We start from the raw sequence: 6,000 nt of genomic DNA on the forward strand, positions 1-6,000 counted from the left end.
TGTCGGTTGGTTCATGCTGCACAACAGGGACCCTCTACTTTCTGACACTTGCCACTGAAGATTTATCTGCAGACCAGATTTGCCTTGGTTCCAGTCCCCACAAGACTACAAAACTAGCAACAATCACTTAAGAAGCCTTCTCTGAGGCCTGCCCTCACCCGGAGCCAGGTGGGGCACTTGCATCAGGTGGCACCAGGTACCCGCACTGTGAATTACTTCCTGTCTTAGGGGAATGCAAGTAGCCAAGCTCCATGCTCCTCTCCTCTTCAGTGGGGATTTTTAACTGCTTCTTTGTCTTATTAAAAAATCCACTGAGCACATAATTATACACTCTGCCTTTGAGAGCATCACTGAGGACTGTGACCTGGCACCATTGCTGCTGGCTGATCCACTTTGATCCATCAGCATGCTGATTCAGCCTGTCTGCCAAGAGGCCAGGGGCTACCTGCTTCCAGGTCGTGCAGGGTCACAGGATGGGGCTGTCTTACAGGTCTGTGAACAACACTCCTGTGATGTCCTTACTGCCTTATTCTGCAGCACTTCACAGGCTCCCGTGTCCTACTCTCTTGGTTCCTCCTCACACTTCTTTCACAGGGGAAAAAGTGGGGAGAATACTTATTCCCATGTTAAGAAAAAAAATAATAAAATGAAAGGGAAAAATAAAGAAATTGGGGCTTATAAATTTTCTAAGGGACACAAAGTCACATAGCTGCTAAGTGAGAGAGACAGTTTGCCCTGGATTCAGCCTGAGCACAAAGACCTTTCCACAGCACGCCCTTGCCTGTTTTGGAGAATGAGCCACTAATTATATTACACACAGTGCTGGTGCCCAATTGCCTTTCCCTACCCTGCCTGCATATCAACCATTAATCACTTGGTTCATTCATTTTTTTCATACAGTCATGAGCAAATCTTCACTGAGCACCTAGCACTGGAGAACTAAGTACAAGTACCCCAGGCCAATTCGATAAATACTATAGTTGACATGAGCACTAAATTCAGCGATCACCTTGAGAAAGAGATAACTTGCCTGGGAACATCAGGAAATATTTCAGTAAAGATTAGACTTTTGCTGGGTCTTAAACACACACACACAAACACACACACACACACACACTCGCGCCAAAAAAAAACAACAGGACCTAAGACCATTTTCGTGAGTACTCTGGCTACAGCATTGAAACAAGACTGCAGGAGGGGATAAGGGAAGAAGCCAGGAGATCACTGAGAGGCTATTGCAATAATCAAGGGGAGAAACTAAGATACAAATGGTAGCAGGGGAAGTGGTGAGAAGTCAGACTCTGGGCCTATTTTAAAATAAAAGCAAACAGAATTTCCTATTGGAGTGGATATGATGTGTGAGAGAAATCAAAAGTGATTGCAAGGCCCTTGGCTTGAACAACTCTAAGCATGAACAACTAAGATATCAGAATTGGGTAGGGAAGCAGCAGAGATCAGGAGTTTATATTTGGTCAAGTTTGAATTGCCTGTGGCCACTCAGGAGATGTCTAGTGGGAAGGTAGATCTATGAATGTGCAGTTCAGGAAAATGATCCAGTCTGTACATGTAAACTTCAGACTGTCACCCCATGGTTGATATTTAAATCCATGACACCGGAAGAGTTCACCAAAGAAGAGTGAGATTTCACTCATGGGATACTCTAAAATTTCCGGGTGGTAGAAATGAGGAAAAATGACCAAAAATTGACCATTATATTTAGCAATAGGAGTGGGGTAAGGGTGATTTTAATGATCTCTACAGGGGCAGTTTTATCTTCAACAAATGGTGCAGGGAAAAATGGAAATCCATATGTAGCAGAATGAAATCAAATCCATTTGTCTCACCCTGCAAAAAAATCAACTCAAAGTGCATCAAGGACCTAGGCATTACACCAGAAACTCTGCCTACTAGAAGAAATATAGGCCCAACTTTTCATCATGTTGGCTTAGGAACCAACTTCCTCAACAAGACCCCTAAAGCACAAGAAATAAAAACTAAAAAGCTTCTTCACAGGAAACAATCAAGAATGTGTAGAGAGAGCCTACAGAATGGGAAAAAATCTTTGCCACCTGCACTTCAGATAGAGCATTAATCTTCAGGATATACAAAGAACTCAAAAAACTTAACGCCAAAATAATAATAATAATAATAATAATAATAATAATAATAATAACAACCTAATCAATAAGTGGGCTAAGGAACTGAACAGACACTTCAAAGAAGAAGAAATATGATCAGTCAACAAATATATTAAAAAATGTTCAACATCTTTAGCAATTAGAGAAATGCAAATTAAAACTATAATGAGATTTCAACTTGCTCCAGTCATAATGGCGATTATCAAGAATACAAGTAACAATAAATGTTGATGAAATGTGGGAATAAAGGTACACTCTTTCATTGCTGGTGGGAATTAAAATTGGTGCAACCACTCTGGAAAGCAGTATGGATATTCCTTAGAAAACTTGGAATGGAACCACCATTTGACCCAGTTATCCCACTCCTGGGTTTATACCCAGAGGACTTAAAATCAGCATACTACAGTGACAAAGCCACTTCAATGTTTATAGTAGCTGAATTCACAATATCTAAGGTATGAGATCAAACTAGGTGCCCTTCAACAGATGAATGGATAAGGAAAATGTGAAATACACACACACACACACACACACACACAATGGACTATTACTCAGCCACAGAATAAAATAAAAAATGGCTGTATGACTTTTGCCGGTAAATGGATGGAACAGGAGACTATAGTCCTAAGTGAAATAAACCAACACCCAAAACCAGAGTCCTGATGTTCTCTCTGATATGCAGATGCTAACATACAACAAGTGGGAAGGGAATAGAAGTTCACTAGATTAGACAAAAGGGAATGAAGGGAAGGGAGGAAGATAGGAATAGGAAAGACAATAGAATGAATCAGACATAACTTTCCTCTGTTCTTGTATGATTATACAATCAGTCAAACTCCATATCATGTACAACCTTAAGAATTGAATCCTAATTAAATGTTATTCTCCATGGATGTATAATATGTCAAAATATAATCTACTGTCATGCATATCTAAAAAGAACAACAACAACAAAAAAAAACAAGGGCAGTCTTAAAGGAGTAGTAAGGGCAAAAGTTTTGTTTTTGAGTAGATTTAAAAGAGAATGTGATGGAAAGAATTGGAGACAGCAAACACAGACAGTTCTTTTAAGGGATCTTAACTGGGAACACGAAAATGAATTAGCACCTAGATGGGGATATGGAAGAAAAGAGAAGATATGTTGCCTCTTTCAGCATGGCAGAAATGATGGCATATATGTATACTGGCAGGAATTAAGTAGAGAGAAGATACTGATAATAAAAGGAAAGGTTTGGGGGACAATGTTCTTAAGCAGATGAGAAGGGAAAAAAACTAGCACACACAAGGGGAGCATTTGGTAACAGGGCAGGTGACATTGTAACAGGAGGAAAGGTGGAGGAACTGGGAGTGCTTTCTATACTTTCTGAATATTCTTCCATCTCTTGATTCTCTTCCATCTCTTGTTTTTAATCAGTGAGCAGGTTGCTCAGAGCTGACATCTCAATACAAATGACCCAATCTTGGTCCTCTTCCCAAAGAATCATTAGCATCCATCTCTGGGCCTCAGCTCTGTCAGATGGAGAGCTTCTTTTTAATTTGAAATCAAGAATCTGGTTTAAGTTTGCATGGTATCAAAAAGAAAATGCCCTTTATGGGTTTACTCCCCAGAGTTTATAGTGTTGTCAGGGAAAACATTAAGCTGGATCCTGAAGCATGGGCTTGCACCAGTTTGCTATTTCCAAGCTTGGTCTTGGGGAAGTTTTGGAATCTCTCTGAGATGTTTCTTTTTTTTTTTCCAAACCAATAGGGTGGTAGAAAGATTATAACAATTTCAGAGAGATAGGTTTCACTGTGAGACATGCTTTGTAAATCTACAGCTTTATGAAAATGAAGGTTTTAGAATTGCTCTTAGATTGGAGACTTCAATACAGTTTGTTCTACCTTCACTTGTTCTTAAATTTAAAACATTTTAAAATCATAAATTGTCCTCACAAACAAAACTCTTTTCTGAAAATTTCTTGCTTTCATCCTCTTAAGAGATAAAAATTTGGGTGGAGGATGGGAAAGGCAGCGGAGCACAACAGACACTAGTATGGCAATATGTAAATCAATGGATGTGTAACTGATGTGATTCTGCAATCTGTGTATGGGGTGAAGGTGGGAGTTCATAACCCACTTGAATCAAAGTGTGGAATATGATATGTCAAGAAATCTGTAATGTTTTGAACAACCAACAATAAAAAATTTAAAAAAAAAGAGATAAAAATTTGAAAAAGCTTAACACCAAAAAATAAAATAAAATAAATAAACCAAATAACCAAATCAATAAATAGACAAAAAAAACTAAATATACTTTTCTAAAAAGAAAAATACCCTGGGGAATAATACTGGCCAAAGTATAATGTTATATTGTGTGCATGTATGATGATGTAACAACAAATCCCAACATTGTGTACAACTATAATGCACCAATTAAAAACTATGGAAAAAAAGAAACACAATAGCCAACAAATACATGAAGAAAAAAGTTCAATATCTCTAGGAATCAGGAAGATGTACATCAAAACTACACTAAGATTTCATCTCACTCCAGCCAGAATGGTAGTTATCAAGATTATAAATAATAAATGCTGGCAAGAATGTGGGGGGCAAAGTACACTCATCCATTGTTGGTGGGACTAAAAATTAGTACAACCATTCTGTAAAGGAGTATGGAGAGTCCTTAAAAAACTAGGAATGGAAATATCATATGACTCACCCCTTGATATAGATCCAAAAGATTTAAAATCAGCATACTGCAGTGCTGCAGCCACATCAATGTTTATAGCAGCATAGTTCACTATAGCCAAGTTATGGAACCAACCCATATAACCATCAATAGATGAATGAATAAAGAAATTGTGGTATATACAACACAGTGGAGTTTTACTCAGCCATAAAGAATGAAATTATGGCATTTGGCAGCAAATGGATGGAACTAGAGAATATCATGCCAAATGATATAAGCCAGAGTCAGAAAGTCAAGGGTCAAATGCTTTCTCTCATATGTGAAAGCTAGAACAAAATAAGGGAAAAGGGTGAGGGGAGTCGGATATCATAAAGATATGGAGAAGATCAGTGGAGTAGAAGTAGGAGACGAAAAGAGAGGGAGGAGGGATGGTAAAGGAGAGGAAACACAGAATGAATTTGACAAAATTATGCTATGTGCGTGTACCATAGTGAATTTTCCCTTTACACATATCTATAAAGCACCAACAAAGAGTAAATAAAGGAAGACCAGTAGAGGAAGGAGAGTAGGAGAGAGGAAGGAAGGGAAAGGTGGGGGCTCCAGGGACTGAAACGGAGTAAATCACATTCCACACATGTATGATTTGTCCAAATGAACCCAGCTATTATGAATAAGTAAAATGCCTTAATAAAAAAGAAAGAGATAAGGAAGTAGGGGCTGGAGCAAGGTTGTGAATAACCCAAGTGTGAGGTAGTCCAAATAGATTTCCTTGGTATATTTCAAGATAGTTATTCAAAGAAACTGCAGACAGAAATAGCTCTGAAATATGTTCTTTTAAAAAAGAAATTCACATCTATTTTAGTAAAGTGAGCAAAGGATGAAGGCAAAAGCTTTCATTCTGAGACCTCTATGTCTGCCTAGAAAAGAGCTTTTTACAAAAAAAGAGATTAGGGTTCTGATGCCTGGTCAGAGATTGCCACAGGTGGTCTTTTGAGGATTTTGCTGCCCATGAAGTTTTGTCTGTATAATAAGACAACCTTGGATCCTCAGGTCCTTCCTTTCCTGAAGCTCCCATGACTGCCTTGCTTCCTTCCCACCTCTGGAAACCCCAGTCCCCGATTTCTTTGTGTAACATAAGATATTATATAAACGTCAATCATCTGTGCTTTCCTTGAGATGCATACTTTGTGTATG

The sequence above is a fragment of the Marmota flaviventris genome, chromosome 9 (assembly GCF_047511675.1).
Source record: "Marmota flaviventris isolate mMarFla1 chromosome 9, mMarFla1.hap1, whole genome shotgun sequence".
Classification (NCBI taxonomy): domain Eukaryota; kingdom Metazoa; phylum Chordata; class Mammalia; order Rodentia; family Sciuridae; genus Marmota; species Marmota flaviventris.